This window comes from Gymnoscopelus braueri, assembly GCF_963280865.1.
Source record: "Gymnoscopelus braueri genome assembly, chromosome: 2".
Taxonomy (NCBI): Eukaryota; Metazoa; Chordata; class Actinopteri; order Myctophiformes; family Myctophidae; genus Gymnoscopelus; species Gymnoscopelus braueri.
In genome coordinates this window covers 5171337-5187807 of record NC_137604.1, presented here as the reverse complement: position 1 = coordinate 5187807, position 16471 = coordinate 5171337, and the positions used below count along the sequence as shown (strand labels likewise).

At 42.4% G+C, this 16471-nt stretch overlaps 1 long non-coding RNA gene across 1 annotated transcript; it reads left to right on the top strand.

Annotated features, from left to right (window-relative positions):
* Positions 1 to 337: 337 nt before the first annotated feature.
* On the top strand, positions 338 to 12043 carry LOC308076126. The gene is made up of 3 exons (XR_013932254.1): positions 338 to 559; positions 2407 to 2533; positions 10284 to 12043. It is a non-coding gene; the product is annotated as an uncharacterized lncRNA (long non-coding RNA).
* The last annotated feature ends 4428 nt before the right edge of the window (positions 12044 to 16471 follow it).

The following is a 16471-nucleotide window of genomic DNA, read 5'->3' as shown; positions in this document are numbered from 1 at the left end:
GTACTCTATGAATCGATCAAGCCCTATTTCGGTTATTGTAAAAAAAAATACATATAGCAGATTTGCAAGCTCGCAATGCGTCACAATGTGTTGCGTTTTGAGCTTGTAGATCTATTTCCTCTATTATTGATATTTTTTTGAAAATTTCAGGAAAATAATTTCTGTCTTTCTTTCTTTCTTTCTTTCTTCAGTGACAATCTCCTCCACCAGGGGGCGAAAAGGCAACAAGGCAACATCAGGGTATGGATCCCTTACTGCGCATGCGTGTCATACGTTGACCCGGAAATAAAGGCGTGCACTGCGTGTAGTTATTTTTTTTCTCAGTGGAGAAACAGGAGGAGGAACAGAGAGCGGCTGAAAAACGTCTCCGAATAAACAGTGAAAACGCGTCAAATGGAGTCTGTTACAGCAGCAGGGTTACTGAATAATAATAATAATATATAATATATAACTAAATGTTACAGCAGTAGGGTTACTGAATAATAATAATATATCATATAATAATATAACATATTACTGAATGAACATTGTCAATGAGTCCAAACGTCCGTGGATGAAGGTAAGCCACATCAAATGAGAGAGAGAGAGAGAGAGAGAGAGAGAGAGAGAGAGAGAGAGAGAGAGAGAGAGAGAGAGAGAGAGAGAGAGAGAGAGAGAGAGAGAGAGAGAGAGAGAGAGAGAGAGAGAGAGAGAGAGAGAGAGAGAGAGAGAGAGAGAGAGAGAGAGAGAGGTTTAATAGATAGCTGCATAGACTTACTTGTTTGTTTACACATGATATTTTCTATTAAAAAGTTGGATTCATGTTCATGTGTGTTTTCAGACATTTAACCACTTAAACCCTCGGTAAACTTGACCTTTGGCTCTGTACTTGCTCTGCTCTTGTTTTCCCTCTACACCAAACCAAACCTCTTTGCCGAAAAATAGCCGATCTACAAGCTCACAAGTAGATTGGCTAATGTTCCCCTCAGAATAGGGATACCCGGGTTCAAGTGGTTAATGTAAAAAAAGAATATCCATCACACAAATATGTGGCGGCGCCCTGGCCCGTAGTTTCTCTGACCACCCCCTAGGGGTCCCGGACCCCTTATGGAAGAACCCTGCTCTGTGCATGTTCCTCCTTTGAACGGGTGCACAATGTCTATATTTTGGTGTGCAGATTTTTTTTTTCTTCACATGTTGACCTTTCAATCCAGCACCCAGCCTAGGCTAGTAAAGGTACTTTGGGATGTGCGTGCTTTTTTGCCTTTAGGCTTTTACTCATCTTGAGGTAATTTTTATTTATTTTTTCATGATTTTGTAACCAATTTTTTCACCAGTGCCAATTGTCTAAGTAATCCTGGGCGCTACACTCCCTCTGCCAGTTTAGGGAGAGCCTAGATCCGAGCTCATGCCTCCTTCAATGCATAAGAGCTAGCAAGCCGCTTCTTATCACCTGACAGGGGGGGGGGGCGTTTCCCTAGTTAGACGTAGGGGGTCATTTTGATGTCTACTCTAGCTTTCGTGTGCGCCCCAGATCATATTTTCAAGTTGCTTGAATCAGTGTTTAGATATTTGATATCCATTGTAACTTCACACTCCATTTTAACCACGTTAGATTCATTGAAAACACACATCCTTGGTTCTGGTGACTGATATTGTCTTTCTAATGTGTGAAAGGGGCATGTTTTTTCAATAAACGTTTTTCATTACTTAATAAATTGTATTTATTTTCATTGTTTAACTGTAAAAAAAAACAATGCAAAAATAAGTGAAAAAACACGGCCCTCTCGTGGATTAGAAGGACAATATCAGCCACCAGAACCAGGCACATGTGTTTGATAACAATGTGTCTGCTTGCAGCTTGACACTCACCTTGTCTTCTACAGTCCTGGGAATATTTCGGATATTTGAAAATAGCTGATCTACAAGCTCACTAGGAGTCGCGATGTGACGTGTTGTGAGCTTGTAGATCAGCTATTTTATCTAGCTATTATTATTCTTTTTTGGGGCGAAAAAAGTGTCATGTGTTATTTGTTAGACCACACAAATCTGGTACGGGGTCTGGTACAACAAATCTGGTACAACAAAGTTGTTTGGTACTGGTACGGGGACAAAATAGTTTTAGATGGGGGGGGTTCCGTTGACAAATGCATATTCATTCGGGGGTCCTTGACTATGAAAATGTTTGAGAACCACTGGTTTAAACAACATTTTAGGAAGCAAGCCCAAATAAGCAACCACACTTTAGAAACAAGCAACAAACGAAAAACCGAATATCTTCAAACAACTTTACAGAAAAACAAGCCCAAAGTCACTTATAATAAGGAGAACTGGCAACACTGCTGGCATGGCTACTGTGAGTAATCTGATGTAAAGGTTGGATTTCACACGTTTGTCACGTTTGTTTCTTTCCTGCTATCCAAACAGGACACGAGGGCCCTGCACATCGGCTGTCAATAAGGACATCGTACACAGCCAGACCTCGGCCGTCTCTTCAAACTGATGTCATCTTGCCAGACTGACAGTTCAGCAATGAATGAGAACCAAATAAGAGGTAAAAAGAAAGACAGCTTCCTTTGTTGGATATCTATTTGCTTTGCAGGTGGCAGGTCTGTGTGCATGCATGTAGGGCTGGGTATCGTTAAAAAATGTTGATCTACATATTCAATACTTTGATTTAGATAACGGTTCCTGTACGATAGTATTATTATTATTATTATTATTATTATCATTATTATTATCATTGTTATTATCATTATTATCATCATCATTATTATTATTATTATTATTTTCGATACAATTCTTTTAAATCCTTTGTTTCCCCTCTGTTTTGAAAGCAGTTTTAAATATCAGCTACGGCACAAATATAGCCTACTTTATTTAATTTAACACAAGTTGAAGTTGTCTGTGTACAAACAAATGAAATTAATGTAGAATAAATAAACAAAATTGTGCAAACAGTTTTCAGGGCAAAAATGTAAAGTCGCTTCATACCATGGGCAAGGCTTGACTCAACTGTTCTTCAGAAAAATCAGCATGTCTGTTTTCTCAGGCAGGCAACAGACAAGCCTGCTCCTGGACAGTGGTGGGGTACTCAAATTCTTTACTTAAGTAAGAGTATAAATACTGCAATAGTTACAAGTTACAAGTAAAAGTCCATATAATTCAAAATTTACTTGATTAAAGTACAAAAGTATTGGCATCAAAATGTACTGAAAGTACCAACAGTAAAAGTACAAACATGTTTGAAAATAGCAGATCTACAAGCTCACAATGGGCCTTGTGATTGGGCTCTACTGAGTGAAGACCCACCCTTGCTGCCATTCCAGCCAATAGCACAAATTCTAAGCTGGTGGATTTGAATTAGCTGAAATAGTGGCTTCAAAACGGGTCTGTAAAGCTTTCTTTTAAAAATTATTTAGAAAATTGATCAATCAATCAAAATTGATTGATTGAACAAAGGTTATGGAGCTAGCAAGCCTGAGGTCCAATTGTGCTTTGTGCTGAGAAAGTGGCGGAGATCTGCTTCTACTTTGATAAGATCACGGGTACGGGCACGGGCGGTACTGAACTAATCGCGGGCGGGTATCATTTTATTGTGAAAATTAGAGAGCACTGTTTCCGCCCAAACAACGTCACTTGTGTAACTTAACACAGCACAACTGCATGGAGCATGCTCGCCATGCTGGTCAGTTATCTTAACTAGGGATGGGCAATATTATCGATATCACGAAATATCGCGATATTTTATTTCGCGATACTGTATCGATACTCCAGTATCGCGATATTTGCTTTTTCAGATACAGGCTTTATGAAAAACATTCAAAGAACCTATCACAGATCTGCAGCTACTCAATATGTAGTGTATATGTCACAGGTAGATTGGCATTCCAGGTAGATTGGAAGTGGAGCGCTTGTTTTTAGGCTCGGGGCGGGGCTGCGATGCGAGGACGACGACAACACAACATGAATATACATACTTACTGGCCTCAGTGGCGCACTTCGAAAATCATTGGACTCCCCATCCACTACCACTGGGAGTCTGGGTTTGACTCCCGCTCGGGACATTACTTTTTCAAACAACCGCGGACTATTTTTTTTCGCCGATAAAGTATAGTTTTGGACCATGACGGAGGCGCGCCGGCTCAGGAGACCTTGAGGCCAAGGAGTCGCGCCCGAGCGCCTCCAGGCGCGAGTGCCCGCGACGACCGGCCGATGGTCTCCTAGTCGACTAAGCGCCGTCCGAGTTATGTACCGATAGGCACAGAATAGTAAATGATGTTGTGGGGACTGCGTTTGCCCCGCTATGGTTTGCCCCAACTGCCACTCACTGCACTAACATAGCCCGCCAGCCCCGCCTCCTCAGTCTCGCCCCCTTGTTCGCGGGTGTGCGCGCGCGCGCGCGTGCATGTGCGCGTATGCGTGTGTGCGTGCTCGTTTGTGTGCGTGTGCATGCGTGCGTGTGTGGTGTGGGACTCATGTGTGGCTTGCATTGCCCTCTGGCGTTGGTTCTACAGAATTGCCTGAGGGGCGGACGGGCGGTGAAAACAAGCGCTTATTTTCCATTCTACCTGGAATGCCAATCTACCTGTAACATATATATAAACAATATGTACAGGGGTGCACATAACTTTTTAGGTGTAGTACTCAGAAGAGCACCTTGAGATGTGACTTGGTGCGCACCAAATAAATGGTCCCGTCCCGTTTTGTCAACGGGGGGGGGGGGGGGGGGGGGGGGATTCAGCCCGGTGCCCACCGGGACAGTTTTGTCAACGGGGGGGGGGGGGGGGGGGTTGCTGCGCGAGAGAAAAGGACGCTCTGCTTCCAAATTCCGCCGATTTTCGTCGTTTATTTTTCACTCACGCTGTTTGGTGAACCCCCCAAGGTTGGTGCCCTGTGCTGCGCTGCTTTTATCCGCCAAATTGGGACGTTCACGGCATATTTTGCACCATTACGTTGCGTTCATCATCGGTGACGAGTGCCTCTAACAGCCGCTGCGTGCAGCGAGCTGCGAGTCGCAGCCTGTCTCTGTGTCAGGATGCGAGGCTCACACAATCACAGCATGCGTCCCCCTGCGCCTAATGGCTGTACATGGGGCCGACGTGTGCTTTAGCGTGATTGTGTGAGTGTTGCTTCAGGAAGTAAATTCCTAGCCTCGATCTCCAGGCTTTTATTTTTTAGTTTTGCTAAAAAATAAAAGCTTGGAAATTCCTGTCCCAGCTGTTGGTACGCAAAAGCGCCTCGCGTCGTCTGATGTGGTGCGCATTATTTATTTTGGGTGCGCATGCGCACCTGCGCACCAGTTATGTGCACCCCTGAATATGTAGTTGTGATATATGTATATATCGCAATATATCGCAATATATCGCAATATATCGCAATATCGTGATACGACCCAAGTATCGTGATGCGTATCGCAATATAATCGTATCGTGACCCAAGTATCGTGATACGTATCGTATCGTGAGATTGTTGCCAATACCCATCCCTAATCTTAACTCACAAAAACACATTGAACATCCTGTTAAACCTTCAAATTAAAACTATCTGCTGACGTAAACAACGACACATGTGTGCTGCGTAGATGCGCGTTCGCACGTGGCTTAAGCTCGCTCCTCCGTCTTCACTTGATTTCTGTACAAACCTGACCACTGAATGTAGCGCTGTTGTTGAAGGCTGCTATCTTTTTCAACACACTTTTGAATAGGATTTACATTTTACACGGGTAAACGGGCGGAGAACGGGTCGTTTATTTGACGGGCGGGGCGGGTCTGGTTCGTATTTTGAAATAATCACGGGTGACGGTCGGTCTACGGATCTGAGTATTGACGGGCGGGGTGGGTGCGGGTTCTCCAAATTGGACCCGTGCAGGACTCTGCTCCAAGGCAAGATCTATTAAATTTTTTAATTAATGTCAATGCCGACAATCACGAACAAAAAACGAGACTTAAATGGAAGGGTGCTTGTACATTTTAACACCGTTCCATGATATGTGGCCAACATTTCTATGGTTAAGTCACATATCTGGCGAACTTTCATTTTTCAAACGCCTATACTGTAGGTACAAGCCCCGGTGCCTTCTTTGCAGCTGGCTTTGGCTTAGCAGTTTCTTTAGCAGTGTAGCGAACCCAGCTGGCCATTAAGGATGAAGTCTGACTGATGAGTTTTGAACATTCTTTATGCGTGTCTCAACGTAGAAACTAACAGAAAAAAAGTCAAAACATACATCAATTAATCCATAAACACTTTATCAAATCTCAACATGATACATTTTCCCATACATCACCAATACAATTACACAATACATAAGCCACCGTATTAGAAAATACATGAAAAGGTACCAACCATAACAATAACCCTCATACAATAACAAAAATAAGATCACTCTCACAGTAAGCCCAAAAACAATGCAAGCAAAACAACCATACAAATTTACCTTGTCCCCTTTCCTGCTAGGTGCTAAATAGGCTGCTAAGACAGTGGCATGCCCATTGCGTCCATTTGATGGATATCTGTTCCTTTGTCCGTCTTTAACCCACCCTTCCAGGGTCCATATTACTTTAAACAAACATTTGAGCGGCCGTTCTGTGCACTGCTGCTCCTCTTTCTCTGGCTTCCTCAACCTGAGACAGCATTTAAACCCCAGCACCACAGCTGCGTCGGGTCCTAATCATCAGATTCTCCCCAGCTGATACAATTATCAAATTGAAGGACTTCCTGTCACAACACCATACATGTACACAGAGTCCTGCAACGGGCCGGGTACCCGCGGATACCCGACGGGTACCCGCGGATACCCGACGGGTACCCGCGGATACCCGACGGGTACCCGCGTTTGACGGGTGAAAACGGGTGAAATGTTTACTTTGATAAGATCACGGGTACGGGCACGGGCGGTACTGAACTAATCGCGGGCAGGTGTAACTTAACACAGCACAACTGCATGGAGCATACTGGTCAGTTATCTTAACTCACAAAAACACATTGAACATCCTGTTAAACCTTCAAATTAAAACTATCTGCTGACGTAAACAACGACACATGTGTGCTGCGTAGATGCGCGTTCGCGCGTGGCTTAAGCTCGCTCCTCCGTCTTCACTTGATTTCTGTACAAACCTGACCACTGAATGTAGCGCTGTTGTTGAAGGCTGCTATCTTTTTCAACACACTTTTCAATAGGATTTACATTTTACACGGGTAAACGGGCGGACAACGGGTCGTTTATTTGACGGGCGGGCCAGGTCTGGTTCGTATTTTGAAATAATCACGGGTGACGGGTCGGTCTACGGATCTGAGTATTGACGGGCGGGGCGGGCGCGGGTTCTCAAAATTGGACCCGTGCAGGACGCTGCATGTACACCTTCAAAAATAAAAGTATTAACTTGTGGATCCGTTACAAGCAGCGCAGGCGTCTTTGCATGCTTTCAACACACCATTGTAGCGATGGTGATGTTTCAGGCGACTCATCCGATTTGATGTATTAAAGCTGTATTCAAAAAGTAGTATTTTTTTTCTCTCCGTCTGCGGAACATGTATTGCAAATGACAAGCGAGCTGTCTTCATCGGAAACTTTGAAGAAGTCCAACACTATCAACTCCTTGTTTTTGGCTTACTCTGCTATGTTTTCTTTCTTTGCTTTTTACCCATTGTTCTCCACAATGTACTCATTATGCCAATTGATTCCTCCCCACACACATGTGTGTGTTGTCACTTTCATTGATTGATTGAATACTTTGATTGATTGAATACTTTATTAGACATAAATCCAAACAGCACGGGAATAGTCATACATTTGGGCTAATAGGATAATACATCCTACTGACTCCCCTGCCAGTGAGGAGCCCACATTAGGAGGGCTTACACCCTGCTGATAGGTGCCGCCCCCAGCCCGTAGGAGTGTGTGCAGTGACAAATATCACCCTCCCCCGAACATGGGCCAATTATGTTTGTACAGACGCTCCGCATCACGATGGATTTGAACCCCCAAACTCTGCGGTGGTGGGCATGTGCTCCATGTTGTGTCACATGCAGGAGAATGGGAGCGCTTCATTAGATTAAAAAACTCCCCTCCTCCCAAACCATCTACACACATACACACACACACACACACACACACACACACACACACACACACAGTCCACAGTGAGTCCACAAACTCGGTGTGCACATTGAGGACTCAAGGGAGCACGGTGCCCGGCGTCAAGTCGTTCAGATAGGCATTTTGTCAAGAATTGCAGATCCGACCGATAATGCCCATAGGCATATATGGACATCCAGTTGTCCAGAAGCCAATATGTGAGCTTATACTGATGACATCAGGGATCTACATGCAGGCATGCATTCACAACTTGCATTGTTCCCGAGTAGGCGGATCTAGTTGTTGTTATTGTTGTTGTTGTTATTATTAAGGGCCATGGCCAAAGGGCTGTGGACCCTTATTGCATCTCTACACTTTCGCTATTATTAAGGGTTCGAGGCCTATAAGGCTCGAAGCCTTATTGCATCTCTTGGCTTTCTTCTTCCGCCGTTTTTACAGTTCTGGCCTAACCGTGTGGTCATTTTTTACGAAACTCGGCAATATGGTAGAGGGCTATGCCAAACGGCTAAGACACGAAACTCACAACTATTGGCCAAAGGGTGGCGCTATAGCACTCAATTGACTTTGAACAGGTACAACTCATGCCCTGTTTGACCTACAGCCATGAAACTTTGATACACACATGCGTCTCCTCATGCCTAACAACTTTCACACTCTGACTTTTGACCTCTGACCTTTAGATCTCCCACCATTTTGAATTATATGAAAAACAGTTATAATCAAACTCCTCCTGGGATTTTTGAGCAATCTGCACAGAACATTTTACACATGTACTTCGGACCTATGCCGACAGATTTGTGCGGCTGGATTTTTTCTAAGTGAAAACGTTAAGCTTTTATGAGCCAATGAATATTGCAGTTTTATGTAAATTATTCGTCTGCCCCTAACACATACATGCAGACTTACATTTGTTTGATACTTTGCAGTAATGTAGAGGGTCATTCCAAATATCACTGAAACCAATCTTACTCCAATTGGCCAAAGGGGGGCGCTATAGCATTTTTTTGAAAATGCAAACTTTAAACAGGCAAAAGCCATGCCTCGTTTGGCCGACAGCCATGAAACTTGCTTACACATGTGCCTTGACTCATGAGGAACACATCTATCACTTTGACCAGTAAGCTCCGCCCTTATATTGTCCGCAATTTTGAGCAGTTTGAAAAACACTTAAACCCAGGATTTTTGAGCAAATTGCGTGAAAATGTGTCATCTGTGTGAGCTCCTTTTTCACCTGTTCAGGTCTGTTGGTCCAATGGCTTCTCCCTACAGCATCTACCTCGTAATCACATGGTCGCCGGTTCAAGTCTCACCTCATGCAGACTTTATTTAAATTGCATTGCACACAACATGACTGTTTCAATTAATGCATGTGCAATTCTTAAAGATAACATGAAATACTTATTTGAGAGTAGATACTTTCAATGTATGACGTACTTCATTGTGAAAATAGCCGATCTACACTCTCACAACTTTTTGGAAAGCAACGTTTTGTGAGCTTGTAGATCGGCTACTTTTACTAGTTTTGGTACCGAGGAGACATCACATTTTTCCATTGGTAATTGCTTTGTGAGCCACTGATCTTATTGTTAGTGAAACAGGGGCTTGGTTCATGGCATGAGGCAAGAGTCTATAATCTTCAACAGACACCGTCAGGCTGGATGAAGCCTTATCTCAATCACTACTGTGACAGCCTGTGAGTCCGAAGGTTGAGAGTTCGATTCCTGTGTATGGCCATGGGTTGAGGTGTCCATGAGTAAGGGGGTTGAGGTGTCCATGAGTAAGGTCCTTAACCCTTAGCCACCATCCCTCAGCTATTGAGGATGCTCATTTGTTAGTTGCATGGGCTGCTTTGTCTCAAGTTCAATCTATTCTGTTTCTACGTCTATTGTTCCATATCGCTTTTTGCCTATTATGCCATGGCCCCATTTATCACTGCTTGCAGCTATATTGATGATTGTTGTTGTTGTTGTTGTGCTGCTGCTGCTACTACTACTGCTGCTACTACTACTACTACTACTGCCAATAATAATAATAATAATAATCAAATATTTTCAAAATTCTGCCAATTTTTAAGACCAAAATGTGAATTTAGTTTCTGAGATAATTTATTAGATCTATTTTAAAACAGAGGTACAGTAACACTGCATGGACAATATAAACTTCAAACATTTCATTATTTTTCTCTTTTGTGTTATTTTTTACCTAGACTTCCTGCACCTCCCTGTGTGTAAAGAGGTTTCCCCTGAAGAGGAGAGGAGCCCCAGTCTAGTCCAGGAGGAACCAGAACCTCCACAGATTAAAGAGGAACAGGAGGAGCTACTTCAAAGACCAGAGGAGGCTAATTGGTCAACGTTGACTTTACTAACAATGAAAAGTGAAGAAGAAGGCGAAAACACGGAGACAGAGCCTCTAGCCAGTACCTCAACTGAACACATGAAAACACAAGCTTACATACAGCACTGGGTACCAGCACAACCAAATAATATTGACCATCTCCTCTCTTCAAACTGTTCTGACACTGATGACAGCGATGAGTGGGAGACCAAGGACGATCAGTCTGTAGAAGGCTGTAGTCGAAAGGGTGATCTAAAGATACACTTGAGGACTCACACAGGGGATAAACCCTATACTTGTACAGTTTGTGGCAAAGGCTGTAGTCGTAAAAGTCACCTAAAATCACACATGATGACCCATACCGGCGAAAAGCCGTATACATGCACATTCTGTGGCAAAGGCTGTAGTCATAAGGGTGAACTAAAAAGACACATGAGGAATCATACCGGCGAAACGTCCGATAAGCTCCCAACCTGTGAAATATGTGGCAAAGGTTTTAATCGAAATTGTTATCTAAAAACACACATGATGACTCATACAGGTGAGAAACCTTTTACATGTACATACTGTGGCAAAGGGTTTATTCGAAAGGATGTAATGCAAACACACATGAGGACTCACACAGGTGTGAAACCCTTTATTTGTACGGTTTGTGGCAAAGACTTTGCAATTATGAGTAATCTAACTATTCATGAGAGGACTCATACAGGAGAAAAGCCCTATATTTGTACAATATGTGGCAAAGGATTTAGTCAAAAGAGTCAACTAAAACCACACACAACAATTCATACAGGGGTAAAACCCTTTAGTTGTGATGTTTGTGGCCTGAGCTGTGCTGACACGAGTACATTGAAGGTACACATGAGGACTCATACGGGTGAGAGGCCCTTCCCTTGTACAATATGTGGCCACAGTTTTGTTCGAAGGACCGATCTAAAAACGCACATGAGAACTCATACAGGGGAAAAGCCATTTACCTGCACAGTTTGTGGCAAAGGCTGTAGTCAAAAGGGTCATCTAAGAAAGCATATGGAGACTCATACAGGGGAAAAAAACCTTTAGTTGAAGTTTGTGAAAAATGCTTTGGTCAAAATTTACATTCATACAAGGGAGAAACTGTTAGTAGTAGCAAATACTTCTTTCACATAAGCCATCTGAGTCGACATAATCTGACAATATCCACATGACTAAATTAAATGAACACAATTAGTGTCTGGTTCTCATTAAGCTGGTGTACGTCATTTTGTTGGTATATTTCTCTTAAAGTGTTTCTTTGTATTACACACAACGGATTTCAAAGCTTACATTCACCATCAGATCGTTTTCGTCTTGTTTGAAACATTGTGTGTCCGAAAATGTTACTTTTCACAATTTTCCTTTTTTAAAAAAAATATATCTATATCTACAAGCTCGCAATATGTCGCAAGCTTGTAGATCTTCTATTACGTTTGTGTGACACGGAAATATGATGTAATAGGGCATTAATTTATGGACAAAAAAAAAAGTTTTAATATGGAGATGTTTTTGTTATTGCATTTCATTTTGTATTTCCTGTAGCCCATAGGTTACTGTAGAGCGTTATGAGCATCAGTGTCTTTCCAACCTGTATACAATCATACGCATTAATTTATGCATGGAATAAAGTACTGACAAGCTGTTGGATTTGTGTAGCTGTTCACTGTTTGTTGCTTGCAGTGGTGGAAAACGTACTCAGATATTTTACTTAAGTAAAAGTACCAATAAGTACCAATACCGTAATATAGAAATACTCCGTTACAAGTAAAAGTCTGGAATTCAAAATTGACTTGAGTAAAAGTACAAGATGATTGACATGATTTTTTTCCTGGAGGGGTGGGGGGGTCCCAAGATAACAACTTTTAAGACCTTTTTAATACCAAAAAAAGACCATTATTGCATCAATAGCAATCAACAAACTACACTATAAAAACTGGTCAAACATTGGCCTAATTGTCAAATAATATAAGAGGCAACATTTTTGAAAATAACCGATCTACAAGGTTGTAGACCAGCAAGTTTTTTTTATCTGTGGAACCGAAACTAAATGCCTCAACTCGTACATTTCCAAATTCTTGTCAGGGTGGGGGGTCCCCAGTTCTAATATGATTATTTTGGGGGGTCGCGGCCTGAAAAGGTTGAGAACCGCTGGTATAAACAAACACGCATTGTGCAAATTGCCGATATGTGTTAGGTGAGCGGTTCTGAAACTTTTCAGGCCCCAAAATAAACATATTTGAACCGGGGACCCGGAGTTGAGGTATAACATTTAGTTTGACTCGGTTCCACAGAAAGTATAGTAAAAATAGCCGATCTACAGAGGCGTTGTGAGAATGCAGATCAGCCTGATCTGCATCAGATCATTTTAAAAATCTTTGCCTCTTTTTTATAGGTAATATTTGACAATTTAGCCAATGCTTGGTGTGGTCTTTTCCCCCCCTTAAATTGTCACTTTAGAAATGTGCAGATGCCCTGTATACACTTATACTGTTGTATGTTGGTTTGTTTACTGTTGAGTGAGAAAACAAATGAAATAAAAATGTACTTAAAGTACCAAAAGTAATCAAACTCATTGTGCAAAACGACCCATTTCACAAGTTCAAAATGTATTAAAAAAACTTTTTTTGAAAATAGCAGATCTACAAGCTCACATTGTGAGCTTGTAGATCTGCCATTTTCAAATGGCCAACATATATGTATATATAGGGCTGAAGTGATAATGTATGTTTTGTGATCTGCAAAGTAACTAGTTACTAAAGTTTTCAAATAATTGTAGTGGAGTAAAAGTACAATATTTGCCTCTGAGATGTAGTGGAGGAGAAGTAAAAGTACAGCAAATTGGAAATACTCCAGTAAAGTAAAGATTCCTCAAAAGTGTACTTAAGTACAGTACTTGAGTAAATGTACTTAGTTACTTTACACCACTGTGCAAAGGAGGGATGAGGGGTACATTGGGAGAAGGATGCTGAAGATGGAGCTGCCAGGTAAGAGGAGAAGAGGAAGGCCAAAGAGGAGGTTCATGGATATGGTGAGAGAGGACATGCAGGTGAGTAGTATGTAGTATGCACTATGCTATTACCAAAGGTGACCACTAGGGGATGGTGGCGCCACTGAGCACATTTCTAAATATAGCATTGCTTTAAATAGACTCCTAAAAATAACGTTATGCTATAAATATCCAGGCTATAAATATCCAGGCTAAAAAATACTCAGGCTATAAATGACTTTTATTAATCCGTAATTAATAAAATCACAATGAAATTAATTATTTAATTTAACCGCTCATTAATTAATCCAATTATCTAATTCTCTCTCTCTCTCTCTCTCTCTCTCTCTCTCTCTCTCTCTCTCTCTCTCTCTCTCTCTCTCTGTCTCTCTCTGTCAGCTGTCACCTTGCCAGTTGACACCTGTCAAAATGTCTCAGCCCATTCCCACACAATCTCTCTTTTTTCTCTCTGTGTGAGGGGGGAGGTAGTGTGTGGTGGTTCTATGGGTTTTTGATTGATTGATTGATGTACTTTATTTAGTAAGACATGAGAACATCAGTACGTGATAGTATACATTCACAATACAAGGTCTACTAAACTGGGAGACTCGTTAAGCACTAAGCTTTGTTTAAGATGAGATCCCCATGCATACAAATCATGATGACATATAAGAGAGACAGATGCATCTGTCACGCTCTGTCGTGGGAAACAGTAATTTTGCGTCTAGATGTGAATTGTTTACTTGCCGTGGGTCTGGTTAAAAATAATTAAGCCAAGCCTCGCATCCGGCAGCTGTCTTGGGGTAGCGGCTATAAATATCCAACATGTGATGAGATTATTCAATTGTTGTCAGACAATGTTTTGAGTAATATCATAAGCGAAATTAAAAGTGCAAAAATACTTTTCTGTCATCGTTGACTCCACCCTAGATGTCACTCACATCGACCAGCTCACTTTAATTGTTCGCTACTTGGAACCGCAGAGCCGTGAACCAGTTGAGCGTTTATTCCATTACACGCTCATACAGCTGAGCATATGATGACTACACTCACGCCGGCCCTGGATGAGCTTGGCATTGACCTGATGGACTGTCGTGGCCAGAGCTACGACAACGCCAGCAATATGGCTGGAAAATATTCAGGACTACAGGATAGAATTAAAGAAAAAAACAACCTTGCAGATTTTGCACCTTGTTCTGCATATTCACTGAATTTAGTAGGGTCTTACGCAGCCGAAAGCTGCATTGAAGCCGTGACATTTATCGGATTTGTGCAGAGTCTGTACAATTTATTTTCTGCGGCTACAAAACGGTGGAGGGTTCTCATGACACACCTGCGCAATTCTGAGCCGGACGAGACACGCAAGCTCACGTTAAAAAGCCTGTCTACCACCAGATGGTCAGCACGGGCTGATGCTACAAAAGCCCCCCGAGTGGGCTATAAGGACATAAAGGAGGCCCTGGAAACTATTCGCAGCAATGATGAATATAACAAGTAAGACGCGCGAACGCGGGAAGCGAACGCAGCTCGAAAATATTGTGTATTTACGGACTTGTAATCTGTGTTATTTCACCGTGATGGGGAGAGAACATTGTGTGTGTGTGTGTGTGTGTGTGTGTGTGTGTGTGTGTGTGTGTGTGTGTGTGTGTGTGTGTGTGTGTGTGTGTGTGTGTGTTGCAGGTTGTTGTGCATTGTAATGAGAGCATTGTCTAAATTCCTGCACTCTGGCGCACTCGGGTGGCTGCTTACAGGCAGTGCACGCATGTGAGTCACATGGGTGCATGCAGCCAATGAGAGCGCGGCTGCACACACACGGACAGACACACACACAAGCCGAGCACGGTTTCATAGTAAGCTCCACTTGCGCGGAGGCGCGCCTTCGCCTCCTTCCGCTGCGTTCGCAATTAAAGTGTTCAATGTGAAGCTGGCCAGCTGAGTGCAATAATGGACAATTTGGAAACAGCTGTCCTGACTGCTGTGTGGGACACTGTACTGAAAGAAATCAACTCACCAAGTAAAGCATTGCAACAAGTTGACCTAGACCTTTCCACGGTTACTCAGCTGTACAATGTACTAATTGATTTCATCCATGAGACCCGAGATGATTTTGATGCCTATGAGGCCGAAACGAAAACAATGACAGCAAATGCCACGTACAAGGCAGACACGAGGAGGCATAGGACACGAAGAGCTATGGCTGATGAATCTCAAACTACGCCTGATGACAGCGTGAGACGCACAGGATGAGAGAAATACCGGATTGAAACGTTTTATCTCATATGCGACTGCCTTGATGTTGAATTACGGCGACGCAGAGAAGCATACGAGAAGCTACAAGGGAACTTCGGATTCCTCTCACAGATTCATAAATTGAGCAGAAGTGAAATTCGCTCAGCTGCAGAAACGTTTGCGACACAGTATCCACGGGACTTAGAGCAGGAGACGCAGAAATCTAAGAGATTAGGTCTCTTTCGTAGATTTGATTTTCACAAATAGGGAGGATAAAATCATTGCCTCTGGTGTCTTTGATCTGGGATTAAGTGACCATTGCCCAATAGCCTGTATCAGAGATACATAGGTAAAGACGTCTCACTCAGAAGTTTTTATAAGGAGACATTTTAAACATTTTAACGAGCTGGCTTTTTTATCGGATATCCAAAACAGTAACATTTCTAGTACTCTAGAAATCATGGATGTGAACCTAGCTTTGGATCATTTTATACAAACGTTGAACTCAATAGTAAATGCACATGCCCCTTTTAAAAAACAAAGAATACAAGCTAGATCTAGTCCTTGGTCTTAGCTAAGACATCGGGAGATCTCTCTCACTGGCTTTCCTTTAGGCAACTAAGGAATACTTTTACATCAGCTGTAAGAAAAGCTAAATCCTCTTACTACCTAGATGCCATACTTAGCTGTGATTCCAACCCAGCTAAATTCTGGAAGATTGTAAACTCAGTCAGAGATAAAAAAAAAAAAAAAAAAGTTACCTCACTACCTGCACATGTGAACGTCGGTCAGTGTGTAGTCTCTGACCTAAAAGATATTTGCACCGTTTT